General features: G+C 40.4%; 1 protein-coding gene across 3 annotated transcripts in view; it reads right to left on the bottom strand.

Annotated features, from left to right (window-relative positions):
• Positions 1-18,329, bottom strand: part of flrt1a (fibronectin leucine rich transmembrane protein 1a) — a 41,150-nt gene that overhangs the window by 8,402 nt on the left and 14,419 nt on the right. For all 3 annotated transcript variants that reach the window (XM_047608003.1, XM_047608004.1, XM_047608005.1), the window contains one exon: positions 8,863-9,121. The gene's annotated coding sequence lies outside the window, so the exon portion shown is untranslated. The remainder of the gene's footprint in view (positions 1-8,862; positions 9,122-18,329) is intronic.

An 18,329-nucleotide genomic window follows, 5' to 3' on the forward strand; every position in this document is an offset into this window, starting at 1 on the left:
TTCCCAGCACAGCCTCTGACAACATTCTGCCATCGACTCAAAGCCAAAAAGATACAAAGACAACTGCACAGCCAACAGTCATTATGTTGAATTAGCAACAGTAATCCAAGATTATAGCCAGTTACGAAACTAAATTTTGGTGTTCAGAGCACAGCGAATATTTAGTCTTAAGAAATCAACGTTGAAATTGGCAAATCCAATCCAACATTTAGAATTAAGCTTTGTGTGTAAATATGAAGTCCTCTAAATTATTTAAGACATCTTTCAAGCCTCCGTAACTCCATTATGAGATACTAACAGATGGCTGCAGAACATGCTTTAGCACAGTGCAATCAGAATGGCAATAGGCACTATATAAAAACTTCTCTGCAAACTTCAGTACTGAATTGTATTATGTTGTTCCAATAATGCAATAAAACAGTAATTGAAATAATCTGTAGCTGAGTACAGATGATGTGACACATATAACTAACTATTTGCAGTCAACATTGCTGTGAATAGAATTCTACGTAAGCTGTACTCAGACCTTGACTGGCATCATTATTTGCTGTTGCTACTGATTAGGAAAGAGATATCAGAATAGTGGGGACTATTGACAATAGAGATTTGGAAACCGGTAAATTGCAACACTTTGTCAGTGATAACTTGAGCCCGTCAGTCTTCAATAACCAAGGCCATTAGTCAAACTGTTAAAGCCCACACACCAGAGAACATAGTCAGGCTGTCGTATTGATTTCCTCACAAATCCAAGGTGATCTGCCAGAGCCACTCGGCTCTCATACAGATTACAGGATTCCCGAGAGTGTAAGTTAGACTGCCTGATAATTAACCAAATGAATGATAACTTGATGCTAAATATGTATTTGCAAACATGAATTACTCATTGCCAAAATACTGACAATTTAGAAAACAAACTTTGTTGACATATGAGTCAGTTTCAAGTTTAATGAATCACCATTTGGAAAAATAACTGTACTAACACTCCAGCCATGTCAGGTAAGACATCATTTTATGAAAGGGTGGGTAGGGTAATTACTGTGAGCCATTTGTTACACAGATTTTTTTCCGTCCTCCTGCATTGTAGGTTTTAACAAGTAATGTGATAATTCAAATATGTTTTTCTACAGATTTGAGAACTATCTGAACATTTACTAATTGTAAACACTGAAGCTGAAAAGTGATTTGTGTGTGTGGTGTTTTCGCTGCAGCAGAACGCAACAGTGAAGAATAATTTTTCCAGAAAAAGAAGAAAAAATGAAATTCTTTCAGTTGGAAATAGCAACATATTTTGAATTCACATAAACTTGTTTTCCCTTTGTACAGTGATTACTCATATATTTCTGAATATTTAACCCTGACATGGCAGGTTACTGCCAAACCCTTTTTACTTTTTCCAACTATTTGTTCAGTATTATGTCTTTTAGAAGCTCCGAACTCTGTACTCAGTGATCATGAAACATCTGAGTGTTGTGGCCACAGCTCCACAAAATATTCACATCCACTGTTAAATTCAGCCACTACCCACTAATCCCTTTCTGTGCCTATATCCACTTCAATCCCCTTGACACAGCGAAGTGGTGTCAGTGCACTTTAAGTGGAACCTGAAGAGTAAAATAAAAAATTTAAAAAGCTGAGACTGTTACTTTACGCAGCTTGATATTGATTCATTTTATGGTGAAGTAGGATATACACTGCATCCTGCTGTAAATGTTCACAAGGCTTCCACGTGTGCAGGTTTGTGTGTGTGTGAGAGAGAGAGAGAAGTTGAGTAGTGCTAAAGAATGGATGACTTTGAATCCCAGGAGCTTCAGTGGTGAGTCTCTTGAACACTAGAGTATTTGGGTCAGCCCTTTAAAAACAAGATAGATGTGTTGTGAGATTGAAGTGCTGCAGAGAGCCGGAGGGATTAATAGAGCATATTCAGCTGTGATTTTCTGGATTAAGCAGGTGCTACGAAAAACATTTCAGTATTTTTTCCCTTGTGCTGCTCATTTTTCATCCGTTATTTGAGAATGATATGAAATCACAGGGAGTGCAAGGCCGCTCTTTGTGTGTGTGAATACTTTGGACGCACTGTGTGTTCGTCTATCCATGCACGATCAAATTGCAAACATTAACCCACATGTAGACAATCCATATGTTTTTTGTCAGGGACGCAGGCTAATGTGTTAGCCAGACAGACAGTCGCCTCAGGCACAGTACAGTACAAACAACAACCCCCGGTCTAATACTGGAACCCAAGACTGGATCGATTTACATAAAAAAAAAAAAAAAGATCAGTCAGGACGTGAGAGAGAGTGACAGAAAAGCGGCTTTGGGCAAGACCTTAGCATCCCATCCTGATTAAGACCCCCACAGTGGGATAGGACTGAGAAATCTGGAAAACTGGATTTTGTATGACCGAAGGGCTGCTGATGTATCAGGAAATCCACTTTACTGATGGCAGGGAAAAGATAATAGTGGCCCACAGCTTATCTTAGATTCCATGTCAATGGATCGCATTTTAGATTTGCTGATTGGACATGTGGAAAGGATGACGCAAAACACGAATGTTAGGCTGATGACAGAAATAAATCAAGCAATCTGGGATAGAAGGAAATTTGAAGGCAGGAGAGCATGGCCTATTCATTCTGGGCAATCACAGAGGTTGTAAAGTTTTATTTGTGTCTGTGTATCTTTTAATATCGGAGGTACTGTCCTTGCAGCAATTTACCATAACCTTCATAAATCGTCAATAGATAGATGTTGTTCCCTAAAACAAAACAAAAACAGAAACATATACAGTAGATACAATCTTTGTTTGAAAATCACATTATGACGTTTGCGTCAGCGATAATGATTTTCAAGTGTGTTGAGCAAAGCTGTCTCCACTAACCGCCTGACACATTTTCCGACCAAATGAATCCCTGTGTTTGTGGTCCCTAATAAATAATAAATACGATTTATTTAATTAACCAGGGAATTACAATCCCATTAAACATCTATCATTTTCTCGTTGTTGTAAACATGCGATGTGAATGTGCCACTGGGGCGGACTGACTAGCATGCAAAATGGAAAAGATGTGATGGAACCCCTCCCACATGAATCTTTTTTTATATATATATATATATTAACTTTCTGTAATGTTGGTTTATGCATCAGTTTCTTGGCATGAGCCAGTGGGTAGATTTATGCTGAGCAGTTTCTCATCTCCACTGCTGACACAAAGACCCAGTGTTTATGACATATATAAAAATGTGTGTTTTTCCCAGTGAAAATGGTGTTGTTACGTTAGCCATACAGTTATTATAATGAGATATTACCCCTTGAATATGTTGTACCTCTTTGCTGTGCTGTGTTTAACTGTTTGGTATGTGATGATATGTGAGACATTAGATTCAATCATGAAAAGCATAAATAAAAGATTAAATATAACATAGATTTCAAAATATGTTACTTCACATGATTCATAGTTAGGGAGTGGCCTCAGGGGGTTTTGTTTGCTGGTGGGTTTGATGCTCAAAGGGCCCCAAAGTGACTTGAATCATAGCTTTATAGCAATATGACATGTTTTATATTAATAGCTCTATAATATGTTCTGCCATGCCACCAGCCTAATTCCCTGGCCTCTCCACTGCAGCTGTTGCTGCCCCTGATTTATTCTTTTTTTTTTTTTTTTTTTTAACCTCAGCGTTTGTTTCCCAGAAACAGCCATATTACAGGTAAATCCTTTCACTGTTAGGAAAAGGAAAGCAGCTCCATGCAGCAAAATGCTTCTTTCTGCATTGTGTGCAAAAGATAAGACCAAATCTCACATGATGTTGATTTTTATTTTATTTATTATTTCAAAATGTATAGTATGCAGAAAGCTTCGTAATTGTATTAAAATAACAGTGTCTGTCCCTTTAACTGAACTAAACTGGATAGGTTATCCTTAACTGATGGAAAATTTAGAAAGAATGTTCAATTACATACAATTAGCGTTGTAGCTATGCTAATGGTATGGCTGAAGCGAAAGCCTTGCTGGTCCATGAAACATCTGTCGGGTCACAACTTAAATTAAATTTTATTCACATCAGCTCCACTTCACTGTGCTTATTAGCATTGAGTATGTTAAGCAAATTAACTTATTACCCCTCAATCTTTGATATCATACAAAACTAAAATGCTCTGACAACGCTATGCTTAAATACCAGCAAATTAGCATTGTCGCCGTACACATATAGCATCATGGGTTTAGCCTTTGGCTAGCTGACAGCCTCATAGAGCCATGTGTGAGGTCCCTGGATACAAAGATGGACAAACCCTCTGTGAAGTCATCCAAAGAGTTTCTGAAGAGCAGTTATGTAGCTTAGTGTGTTGGCCGGGACCATTGCCAGCCTTTGTAGTGCCCTACAGCACCTATCCTCACCTCCTAGCTAGTTTAAAAATAGGCAAAGAGCTGCGTAACCAAACCTTGATACAGTTTAAATGGGATAGTTATTTCATCATGCAGTGACAGGGAATTTAGCTATAAAGGCCATAAAAATGCTTTTCTCAGGAGGTTGTTAACATTTTTATTTCACTGTAAAGTTGGACATTTTTACATAGAGACCTATGGGGGCCTTGCCTTGTCTTTGCAGTTGCGTTTTTTCGGTACTCCCACGCTGGCTTTGTTTTTCAAGACACAATGGTGCAGCTTGATCATATGTCCACCTTGTCTGTGGATTCAAAATGGAATCAGCACAGATGATAAGTAGGGCTCCATTGTTAGGTTAGCTACAGGAACTGTAGCAGTTGAATGTGGCACATATTTCTATTGTGTATGGAGATGTAGCAAGACAGTGGGTCATGTGTGTGTTTGAAGGGGAAGGCGCAGTTGTATCTAGTCTGCAATCTCCCTTAGTCATGTTTCAAAATCAAATTTTACACCAAGATATAAGTGGATTTCTGATACAAAGAAAATACATTCACTGAAAGAAAAAAATAAGTGACCTACATGCATTTTGATTTTTATAGATGTTGTCTGTATAGAATGTTTTAATATTCAGTAGGAGGTGTACAGTTCTGCCACATTGTTGCCTGATACATTGAGACAGCATGAGTCTGGCAGAGTAGCGGGCACATAAACTTTAGATGTGTCAGTCTGTGTAAGTGGTCATAATACAGTCTTTGATCAAGGACTCACTGGCTTCAGAAATCGTTTTGCACTGCTTCTAATGTTGCGGCCACATGAAATAGAGAAAACAGTTTAATCTCAAGAAGAGCTAAATTCTCCATTTTAAGAAAACACACTTGATCATTTTAAACGGGACTTTAAAGGCAAATTTATCTTTCCCCTTTAAGTCAAGGAGTCAGCCTGTGGTTGTCACGCTTCAGCTGGGACGGTGATTGGATTTTTTTTTTTTTTATTATTTGTGAGACAGGGAGAGAGGGAGGTTGGTTAGCTTAATTGGTTAAATTTGAATTCAGCCCTGACAAGTTGCAATATAAATACAGGGCTGTGGGAGGCCCAGGCAGCTGAGTGACAAAACAACGCTGTGCCTTCAAGGTGAAAATTAACCTGAGAAGCAACAGAGGAAAAAGTGAAAGATAACATTTTAAGTTTGCCTGGCAGCCATATTGGATATCCCAAAATGATAAACTTCTGAACCTGCCTCTAAAAGTAAGACTCAGCCATTTCACCACTTAGTGAAGTGATATTGTATAAACTGGTCATTAAACAGGTCAGTTAGTTAAAGCAAAGTTATCATAATTGTACACCTATCAAGCATAACATTATGACCACCTTCCTAATATTGTGTAGGTCTCTCTTGTGCCTCCACAACAGTTGTGATTCATCAGAGAATGGGCATAGGTCTTCTGAGGGTGTCCTGTGGTGTCTGGAAACATAATGTTTTTAGTGGGTTGAGGGGAGGGGCCTCTGTGGATCATCCCACAGATACTTAATCAGTTTGTGATGTAGTGGATTCGGAGGCCAGGTCAACACCTTGCACTGTTCTTCGTCATTTTTTTTTAGTTCGTCCGTATAATACAATTTAGGGGTATGTAATTTTCTTTATAATTTTTGTACTTTGTGCACAACCTCTTATGTTGTAACTACAGTGTCACTACAGTTCTATTGGAAAGTCAAACCTCTTCAGTAAAGTAACTACACATCGGTGCATTGGCGCCTATGAAAAAAAATTCTCTTTATTCTCCTACAAGTTCGACACTCGATGCTTCTGGAGGTTGTCGGGAATGAAAACAACAACAACGTAATCTGAAGCTTTTCAGAAACACCTGTAGCAAAGCCACTGGAAACCTCCCTGGATAGATGTAAACATGGTGACTGCAGAGCGATAGTCTCTGTTCAGTAACACTAAGGCAAAACAGGGGTTAGCAGAGTGTGCAGTAGTTTCTATAAGGGATGCAATTAAACCTCAATGGGGTTCAGTCATGAACATCAAGTGGAGAAATTCTGACCTAGCATAGTTTTTTCAAAGACAGTTTGTCCTTTGCCACATTTCAAAATTAAACTCACACTCAATCCCAAATCCACTAAACTAGAAAGTATGATCCAGGAAATCTGATGAATAATTCAACTATTTCAGTCCTTGGCTGGACTGATCATAGGTCAGATTCAATCATTTGTCCGTGCCGTGATCTCATCCTGTTATTTCCCAGTTCGCTGTATTACTCATCTCCCTTTTACATGTTTCTTCATATTCACATTTACACCCTCCGTGTCACAATTCACACGTCGAACCCTACGCTGTGCCAAAACTAAGAGAGTCAATGCACATGTGAACACACGCGTTTGGTCTGCACTGAGAAGACACATAACAGCACAACGTTTTTGTCCTTGCTCCGTCTGCCGCAGTTTCTCCAATCATGCATGATGCTTGTGGGAATGATGAAGCTTCTGACTGAGACCCAGTTTTCTTTTTGCCTCATCATCATCCCACCCCTTTGCAGTTTTGTTGTCCTTTCACGTTTGCCTAGCCCGTCAGCTTCCAGTGCTGCATTCACAAATGTCATTACATGCCTTGTCCTAAACTGTCTACGTCAACTGTATTTCACAAGGTTTCCTTTTTCCAGCGGTGACTGTGTCCCTCTCCACATATTTAATTCCTTTGCTTTTACTTAGCGGCATCGTTTCTCTCTGATCTCTCTGTGCAGCGTTTGCCTTTATAGCGTCCAAAGAAAAATATTTAGGGAAACAAATGGTTCCTTTTTTCCATCAACTGATTGAAGTGAAAAATGTTGGGAAATAGCTTCCAATTAAAATCCACCTTTACCACATAAAACCAAAGGAAGATTTTTGCAGCAATGCAACTTAATTACAGAGCCTTTAAATATATCAAATTTAGGTAAATCTTGTTATGAGACAAAATTGTAGTTGTGGTTGGTAACCACTAGTGTATAGTAAGTAATCAGGCTTCTTCTTAAATAGATATCATCTCAGGTTGTGGCACTAGAAGCTGGATGAGTTTGTTTTCACAATATGAGGAATCACAGTGGATAAATAGATACACGCCGCCCCCGGGGCTCTGAAAAGATCCTGTACAGTATACACTTGACTTTGACTTCTCAGTCTGTGTGGGTTTCAACTGCATGAAATATCTGCTGTGGGAGTGTTCGGATCTCAAGCGAAAGTTGCTTTGAATCCTGAGATGCCTCAGCACAGTTTCAAAACGCTCTCATGACTCCACATAACCTCACTTTCACCCACCCAAACCCGGTCAGACTGGGTGTGATAGCACAGAACATATTGTATTTTTTCTCCTTTGGAAGATAAATATGAATATGACCCACTCGAATGTTCCATTTCTTAACTCACGTTTCCAACAGAATCCCGTCTTCTATGCTGTAAACTGTTCGCAAACAAATCCATTTTGGCTTTGGAACCGTGAAACCGGATGGCTGTGGTGTCGTGAGAAACACTGGGCGATAGCTACAAGTTAGTATATTTTGTTAATGGACGCTTTCTTCTGGAGAAACCTTTACTGATTGCTCTGTTTGGCCTTGTGCCCAAAAGGAGAAAACGAGGGGGGTAATCGAGCTTTAATGGACACTGTTTAACTGTTGATAAGTGTTAGTTTCTTAAACGTCTTCATTTAGGTCTTATTTAATTACAGCCCCCCTTTCACAAAGACGTACAGTCAAGGTGGGCCTCTGGCTTGGTTTGAATTAGCTCTACACTCTTTAAAGTTTTGGTGAATCAGTGTATTTTTTATTCTGGAGACAAAAGACAATTAATTGCATGCAAAGACAATCCTGTTATGGGCTAATGCTATGAAAATCTGAGTTAGATTTGCAGTAGATAGGGGTTACAGTTACAGTAATCCAGGTTTGTTCCTCTTATTTATTATAATTAGATTTGAGTCTGAGTGCTAGGCTTCCATTTCTCTGACATCAACACTTGTCTAAAGTAAGACTCATCTTATCATGGATTCTCTTGGCTTGAAGGAAAAAAGACTTTGTAATCCATTTTCCAAGTGGTGATTCCTTATCCATGTGTTCTTAGTCTTTTTGCACAACATGAGAAAATATTACTGTAGGAAGTGAATGAGAATACAATCTATATGAAGGAAACATTAATAGACACAAATATAAGTGTGATGTAATATTGTAGGGACGCCATTATAAACATTCAGAACAAAGCTGATTATTGTTGACGAGCTTCACAGGTCTCCAGGTGATTTTTAGGGAAACAGAATTTTGTTGCTCGTCTTAAATATAACAGCAAGACACAGAGTCTTGGGGTTAAGTGAGTCATCAGTCAGACACAAAATCTAAAACAGAGGAAAATACTTTGATTCTTCTACAATTTGCAAAACACAGAGAGCCCAAATTCTCACATGATTCTAATGCACAGAGACGATGAAGAATAAATGAAAAGGACGACATTTTAAGCTTACTTTTTGAAGTGGGGCTGACAGGGAAGGAGGTGCCCCAGCACCATTTGCACTATTCTTCTCAACGCGTTTGCTCCAAAGTATGCAAACCGTATCTTATCCAGCTCCTGTCAACGTGCCGCCTCTAAACTGTGGGAAGCTGAGGCGGGTGGTGTCTGGTAGGAAGGGATTCTCCCTTTTTATGGGAACAGCTCTGTCTCGTGCCTTTTTATGCTCAGCTTTGAAGTAGATTAGTCGTCACCCCTGGCTCCAGACCTATCCCCTGTGGGAAAAAGAGAGTGACAGGAAAATCAGAAGGGATCTCACATGACCATAAGTGTCAATCAAGTGCCAAGATGTCACATTTCAGATGAAACTGTAACAGCCTTACAGATCCTTCTGCTAGTCACGTGCTGTTACTGTACGCCACATACTGTAACTCACTTTCATTTCTTATTGCTTTTCCTCATCTTCTTTTGGTGAGAGGATTTATTCTTCATTTCCCAATCTTTTACTACAATTATTATAAATGAACCAGATGTTTGGGATTATTGTGATGTGAGTGAGGTTAAGAAAAAATTACGTGAAGTTGTGGTTTTAATGTCAACTATCAAAATAGAAAGTCAAAAGAAGAAAGATTTCACCAACCCATTTCTTTTCAACTGATACTTCCTCATAGTGAGTGCTGTGCTCCTTTCTCACTAAGCTCATGATCGCATCAGCATGATAATTATAAGGTTAATAAATCAAAGTCATTTCAAATAAACTATTCAGAGAAGAGCATCAATCGTGGAAAATCTTGATGTGAGAGGTTTCCAAAAAAGCAAAACTACTTAATGTCTGTGCCTTTGACCTCACAAAACTACTGTCCCGCTCCTCCCTCCTCAATCTCCGTCACACCTGCTCTTTTGAAAAATGAAATGGTTAATGACAGCTGAAGCTCCCTTTCTTGTATTCCCAGACGAGGCTCCAGCAGCCCTTTGTCTCTCCGTCGTTTCTTCGCATTGATGCCGCGAACGTCTTTCTCTCTCACAACTCACCGCACTGTGACACGAGACAGCACGCCGTCTGCCTTCAAGTCAGTTTGATTTACTCTTCGTGTCATGAAACAGACTTCTGAAACTACAAAGAGGCATTGCGCCGTCCTCTTCCCTCTTAAAGGGCCAGCGTGTAGGATTAGGTGGAGTTACAGATTTCTTTCTTTTCATGATTACACAAGCTTTTCATGGAGTGCCATGTCAGGTTGGCCCATGGCTCTAATTTTTCCGACAGAGACGCATGAAACTGAGAGAAATTCCAAGCTCAGATAGCAGATATTGACTCATTGTGAGACTCATACCAACACAAGGTGCCCACTAAAAGCAAGTAGCCGCCGTTTATACGCTCCTGGAAGAGCTATGACTACTGTTTGTGAACCCTACATATTTACATAAATAGAAAAATTGAACGCAAAGAATAAACATTTACATACATACAGAGTCCTATAAATAATTCAAAGGCATCTGTACTCCCCCACTGGCTCCCTCGTTAAAAATTGTGTTCCAGGAGCTCTTAAGCATGTGATTGGAACTGACTCCCCCTGCCCAGTTTTCGTGAAACTGCGGAAAGGAGTAGATTATAGTTTACAACACAAAATCCTGTGACCAGTACACAGGCAGGTTGGACTGTTTCCTCAATCACTCACCGTCTCCTTAACTCAATCAAGAATCAAAAATCAATAAATATACAGTATGTAAATATTAATTTACTGATAATTCCCTGTGCCCATCATATATGAACTAATGCTAGTTTAAGGTCGTATATAATGGTCTCAATTATACGGCACCTTTTCTCCATTGATAAGTGATTCATATTTTTGGACTTGAGCCCCACTTTCTCCATCTGGAAAACACACACTGTCTCCTGCCAGAAGCCGACTCAGGAGGCTCACGGCACAGTTTGACAACCTCCGATGCAGATAAATACCTTACACAGATGTTAGGTGCAAATGAAAACCCGCATTTGGAGCTGAACTGGAACGGAAACAAACACAACAGTTGCCAGGTATCAACGTGCTGAGCAGACAGTGCCCCTCAACTGTTATTTAATTCCGGTGTATCATCAGTTATGGTTGTGATTAAAAATCTTCCGTGCCAAGTAAGCCCTCTGAATCAAATCAAATTGACATTCAAGGGTTATGCAAGGCCTGCTTTAGAGTGGTATCCAAGTTTGACTTACCCAGGAAAACTTAACACATCTGTGGCACGCACAAACAAGGACATGCAAGGACAGCAGCTGTTTAATAACTCGTGATTTATTGCAGGAAGGAGAAAGCAGGAGATTGCAGTGAAAACATGTTGAAAAACACACCGTTTATCTCTTGGCTGACTCTTGAAATGTAGGTTATTTTATAAAAAGGTAGAAGTGTTTGATTTGAAAGTAAAAGGTACAAAGGTCCGCTTGGCGACTAAAAAGCGTTGCCTGTCTGAGAAGACTGACAGCACCAATCCAGCCCGTTGTCTGATTTAAGAAAACATTGTTCCAGATATCCTGTAAGGAGTCTGTATCTCCTCTCCAAGGAGGTCCAACACGGCCAAACAGCCTTCTTTCTTTGCACTAAAGCTCTTGGCTCTGCCACAGCATCCCATAATTCCTCCTATCATTGCTATGACACTTAAGTGACCTTTTGATTCCCAGCACTGACACACAGGTTGGGTTGCATATCTCCAATTTTCAAGCTGAAATCTCCAACTGGACTCCTGCCAAACACCTCCCGTCTGACCTTGACAAGACTGAGCCGCTGTTCTCCCCTCAGAAATCCTGCCCTTAACAAGCGCCGTCAATCACTTTGACATCCGCACAGTTGCTCCTTCGCAGACCAGCGTTTAGTTTGATCTTAGACATCCAATTCCTACAGCTGCCATAGCAGATTTGTTGTGTGTAAAATGTGCTGACTCAGGCCCAGTTGCTCGTACAAACACTCTTTGTCTCCCATCTGGACTGCCGCAGCTCCGATCTGGCTGAGCAGCCTCAGAGTAACTGCAACACAGTTGTCAAACTAAACCTCAACATGGGCTTGTTTTTCATTATTGTTATAAAGAAGTGGTAATATATTGTGAGCCGGCTGGACCGCTTGCATATTTAATCCCCATGCATTATATTTACTTTTTCATCTCAAAGTCTGCAAGTACAGCTGTGGATTAAGATTCCTAAAATAAACAGTGAAACATCAAACTTTAGAAATGAAATTAAATGACATCTGTATAAATTTACTGGCAATTATTGCCATTTTTTACAGCCTGGCATCATCTAACAACATGTTGTGTGCTAGCGGGAGGCCTATGAATTAGTTGTTGTGCTGAGTGTTATTTCACTCTGTACAATCTTAATGAAAGAGATTAGCCTTATAACTAAGCATCTCTTAAAATATATTGCCATTTCAAGTCAAAATGTGCATATGTGTGTCTACGTGTGTATATATAATATGTTCTCTGCACAATCCATCCATGTAGGCACACTTGGAGCAGTGGAAACGCTATGCTAAGCACACTGGAAAACACATCCTAAAGCTCAACCACTAGACCACCTCTGACATCACATAGCATAGTCACGTTTAATGTAGTAGTTAAAGTTCACTAGGTAACGCAAGCTGGTTGGGTTTATTTACTTCAGTAGAAGTAAAGCTAAGCTAAGCTAAGATAACCGTATCCTGCTTGTGACTTAAAGGACCAACACAAGACTGGAACATTTTTGGAAATTAAGGAACTCCTTTTCCTTTCAGATGTGAGATAATATCATCACAAGGGCAACAAGGGCAACAAGACACATTGAGCTTTAGAAGGACTAGAAGCTGTGGAAGCAACAAATCTCCCCTAAACCTCTTTGAACTACAGTATACATCTACGAACGCTATGTTGCCCTGTTTGGAAGCACTAAGCTAAGTCCAGCTAAGCTAATTGTTTCCAGATAGCTTTATTGACAGGGAAAAGAGTGGTATCAATCTTTAGACTAGCTCTCCTTTAGAAACTGTATTTCTTTATTTAAACATTTAGGAAACCATTTAATTCCTTGACAGAGTGAGATAATAGTAGATTTCATGCTTCTGTGTTAAAAAGGGAGTTGGAGGAAGGATCTGTTTGGCTTAGCTTAGCATAGATAGCAGCAGCAGAGGCAAATAACTCGGCCAGCTCTCCACAAACACAATAACTGAATCTGTCGCCTGAGAATGAGTTGCCACTGCACACTGCTGTATATCCCCAAAACCGAGGCTGCTCAGGATAACCACTATGATCTGGTACACTGGGAAAGCTTAGCCTTTTTTCCTGGCCATTTCAAAACCCACGTCGTGTAAAATATCTTGAAATTTAACCTGCCAGTCGTCCTTTAGAGCACAGATATGAGACTAATATAAATACCATCAGCATCCTTTAAGAATATTACAAATGATAAAAGTCACATAGAGATTATTTTCTACACATGCTGCTATAGAGCATCCTTGAGTCCCAGCCTCCTACAAATAAAAGATTCAAATGAGCTGGTGTATTTTCAATTCCTTATGCCTCACAGTGGTTCAGTAGTGATAGCAAAGTTGCAGAACCTGAAACTGAAGTGATTTGACACACTCAAACACACACCGCTCTCACACAGATGCCCTGCGATGTGATCAGACTTTTAACGCAGCTGCACATAACGTGTATTCACTGACAGGGAGGTGGGGGAGAGAAGCACAGGCTGGGATGACAACGATGACGGATCAGGGAGACAACAAGTGAGAGGATTTCTTTCACGCGGACAGTCGTTTTTTTCGGACATTTCTTTTTATCGTTGCCTTGAAGTTGCTCTCGCTCTTCCCTAATCAGTACTTTGCTGTTTAACTTTTTCCTCCGAGGCCCATCTCAATGACAACTGAAAGAGCATTCTCTCTTCCCTCGTTAACTGAGGAGTGCATCAGTCCTAATAAGAAAGCTTTTACACGGTTAATTAAGAGACACTGTAATGCAGTATGTAATGCTCAATTTACTCTATCTCATTCTCCCCTTTGTCCTCTTTAATTTCATTCTGAATCAATCTGTCGGACTCCTTTTCTTTCTCCTATTATGTGGCCTTTTCTGCATCAAGGCCCACTACGACCGTCCAATTTACTTGCATCGCCTCCATTTTGAGCCTGTCCAATACTTCCTCTTCCACTGCACTCCGATCAGCCATTTCTTTTAATTCTCTGCCCTGATGTTGCTAATTTGGGGCCGAGGAGAGGGGAGAGGAGGGGGGAGGAGGAAAAAAATGGAAATAAATGAGCTGGTGGGGAGAGATATTGAGATAATAAAATGCTGGAAATGCGGGGCATCATTCGCCAAAAAACAAATAATGGCAGGGACTGAGCCACGAGGACTTGCCAGTGAAACTAATGTAAACACGAAGGGAATATAGAGTGGAGAGGAGCTGTGAAAATAGAGTGGGGCAGTGTTGGAGTGAAAGCGGATGAGTAAATAGACCAATCACACTTTAAGGGCAAAGGGGAGAAAGAAGAAGGAGAGGTGTAGATGTCTAGGAGAAGGAAACAAACAGAGCGGACACTCGAGAGAGGGAGCGAGCTGAGGTTGGCGTTTTAAAGGTTTGAACATTAATTAAAAGTTATCCACTGATGAATTGCCCTGTGATGAATTGTTTCCCTTACCATAAAAATGTGTATTCGTCCCAGAGGAATAGATGCAGGCCACTAAATCTGCCATCCATGTTTTTCATGCTCTCTGCTTTTGACAGTAATGAGCCGGGCCAGTATGATTGGCTGTTCAGCGGCTGATTAAAAGTAGTTTCTCCTAATACAAGGATTTACTTTGACAGTTCTTACGCAGGGACCTAATGACTTCTTCAGCAGTGGTGACTGTAATGATTATTGCCATTTGCAGTACATACTTCCACTGTTTTTTCATCTTCGCTTCTCGATATTTTGTATGTTCTAGTGGAAAAGGTGATGCGTTACATCAGCTGCAGCCAAAATGTATATTTGACGCATTAATCGAAGGACAATGTGACAGTGTAAAATAGAGATAAAGCTACAGAGAATTAGCGCCTAAATCTGCAGCTCCACTCGGCTTTACAGAGCTTAAGGCTCGCTTTGACCTCCTGGTAGTGTAACTTTCAACAACAACATGCAATAGTTTTAAAGCAAAAGCTCTAAGAATACTTTCTGATTAGCGCTAAGCAGGACACAGAGTTACAGACTGACCAGTGAACACTGAAGGAATGTGATTTTTTACAAAGTAGTTTTTAGACAATGAAATGTATTTATTAATTTCATTATATTTACATTTTTAAGATTCAATAATTGTGTTTTTTTTGTAAATGAAATTTCTAAATATATACATATTTCTCTGTCTTTATAGATTATGTATGGCATGCAGCAACTGTGAAATTTTCCACTTTAGGACTGATAAAATATCTATACTGTCTATCTGTTTAGCAGAACATTTTCTGGTTAATGGCTGGCTAATGGAATCTGGATTTATTAATGCAAAACAATTTAAAAATGAAATAAAAAGCAGCGTCATGATGAAACAAGAATCACAAAACATCAATTTTTCCTCCTTGATCTGAAGGCAGGATATGAGCAGAAAATGTCATTTTACAATAGTGCAAACCACTCAGTATACAAAGATATCACTTTTGCTAGTTGGCAAACTCATCAATAAATTATCCCATCCGGCACTTTGTAATATCATTGCTGGAGGAGATCTCCTGAGAAGTCTCAGATAAGGATCACTGAATGCAGCATGCATTTACTTTCACAACAACTAAAGTCAGAAGAATCATCCTGCAGTCCCAACCATCTACCTCCTTCCTGTAAAAGGCCTTGTCACGCAAACATGTGATTTGTTGAGTCCCAACAATCATAAATTCAAAGGGACCTCACAATAAGAGGCACAATAAGGAAGGCACAAAGCAAGACAATCAAGTGTGTAGCCAGCCAGCACACGCCAGCTGCACTGAGGCTGTTATATGACGCGAGGTGGGAGACAAATTGCAGAGTTGCAGGCCGAAATGGTTCATGGCCTCAGCTGAGTCTGATATATTCTGCCCGCTGAGCTCCACTAATCACTGCAGCCTGTCACAGACACACCCCTCTTCTCCAGAGAGCCGACGATCACACTCCTGATCTCAGGGCAGGCACTGGCTGACCCCACATAACGCACACTTACGGACACAACCAGCTCCTTGCACACACTCAAGCGCGCTCGTGCAATCAGATGTGCAATCTTTAAACATAAATTCACTGATTGTGAAACGACTGAAATACGGATTTTCTGCTTCTCTGCCTGGTAACAGAATAAAAAAACCTTTTGTGTGACTCACGACAAGGCTCAAACTGCAACTACGGCATAAAAATGTCCATATCTATCATTCTTAATTGTTCCTCTATTCTACCCTCATCTCCCTCATACACACAAACACTCGTGCACTCGTTTCTAAGCGGTATCAGTGTAATTGATGCAATGACTGGAAATAAACAGGCAATTTAAGTGCTGGACACCTCACTGCTCTCTCTCTCTCTCTCCCCTTCTCTCTCCTCTGTGCTCTCTCTTCCACCTCTGCGTTTCCTTTTCATCACTTCAAACACACACACACACACAGTCACACAAGCACTGTGGCCTATCTCGCAATCGAACAAGGTGGAAGAAGGCACAAGGTCAACATGCGGGTAGAAAAAAAAACAAAACACGTGAGACAGAGAGCAAATTAGGCAGGATAAGAATAGACAGGGACAGAGGGCAAGCAGAAAACAAAGACTAATCTCACAGATGACTCACGGCTGGATTGTCTGTTTAATGACAATTTGCAGCTCTTTCAGAATCCACGTTATCACTAACTAAACTACATTTCTCTGTCTTTGCAGCTTTCGCCGCCACACTCCCGCTGTTGGGAGGCCCGCCACTCACCGGAGGTGCACTTCACTGAGCAACATCGCGTTCCAAAATGTTTGCTCTCGAAAGGCTTCCCTCTTTGGGTGATGGGTCGGCCTCACACAACCACTCAGCCGAGTGGACAGTGTTCCAACATCTCCCGCCTGCAGCGAGTTTGGACCAAAGAAGACAGAAATAGTCCAAGCTGACCCAGCTGGCCACATCAATCTGACCATGCTGCAGCAAAGAACGACAGACTTCACATACTTCACATACTTCACGCATGCATTCCCATCATTCCACTATGTATGTGTACATATATATCATGCACCCATAGCTGTACTAATTATTAATAGTGTTAAAAGCGTGTTTATCTTATACTGCCTCCGTGTGTAAGTGCATCAATCTGATCCCACTAGATCCTTTTGGCATCAGTTGGGAACAGTCGTGCTGCATGAATATTAAAAGGTTGCTGCCAGTTGTGTATGCGAGAGAGTTAATAATAAACGAGGTCTAATAATTTAATGGGTCTCCATGTTGACATATCCCATGGGCTGCCATACTGTCTGTACATGAGGTAATAGGAAAAGAGGATCAAGCATAAAATGATACAGCAGGACTTGGCAAATGAGGAGAGGAAGGGACCAAGAGCACACGCAGAGGAACTGTAGGTATGGCTTCCTTCTCTTACTCGAGGCGTTCCTCCATTCTTAATAGAAAAAGCTTCTTGAATATTCTCAAGTGGCTCCAGGAAAGCAGAGCACCAAGAGAATGTAAAAGCTCATGTGTGCTAAACAGGGAGAAAATGAAACTGAATTCAAAGCAAACATGAAGTGATATTTGGTCTTTTACAAACTTTTTATTTTTAGGAGTATGATCTGCTCTGTTGTGAGTTCTTGAAGGGGTCATTGTTGACGCCGAGCCCAAGAGTGGATTATACTAATCAACAACACCTACACTGGCAGTGACTGAAACCATAGAAATCTATATTCTCAAATGCCCCGATGCCCCCCAGCATCAACGGGGTTTTAACCCTGTCATTAAATCTACCGGCCATCCATAAATATCATCAAGCTTCTGAGAGGGAAATCTGGCCATCATTTGTTTCCTTCCAAACCACAAGCCCCCGACTTCCAGCCACAGATCAACTCAACATCGTCTCAGAATATAACAACGGCAACATTTATTTAAACGAAATATCCGTCCTCCTCATCAAGATTACTTGCTTGAGTCATAAGTCCTCTTATTTCTTTTTTAAGGTGGAGTAATGATATCCATACACAAATATAGTAATGGTGAATCATACCTGTGGAAATAATACCGCAGCACACTCCTCTGTGCAAATTCCTTATGTTTAAAACAATCAGTACAGCTTGGTTGAATATGGGAACTACAGTAGACTGAAATGTAAGCTGAGAAATGGAAAGAATGAACTACTGGAGCTACTGGAATGAACGGCCCCGACATAAAATGATTGTAAATAAATGATTGATACTATAAGTTATTAGAAATCCAACCGTAGCGTGAATGAAGGTGCATTTAAACACCATTCAAACATGATATGACATGACTCTGAAACAAGAAAGAGTCGTGTAATCCTTGACTGACTTCTAG

Source organism: Mugil cephalus, chromosome 15 (genome assembly GCF_022458985.1).
Source record: "Mugil cephalus isolate CIBA_MC_2020 chromosome 15, CIBA_Mcephalus_1.1, whole genome shotgun sequence".
Lineage (NCBI taxonomy): Eukaryota > Metazoa > Chordata > Actinopteri > Mugiliformes > Mugilidae > Mugil > Mugil cephalus.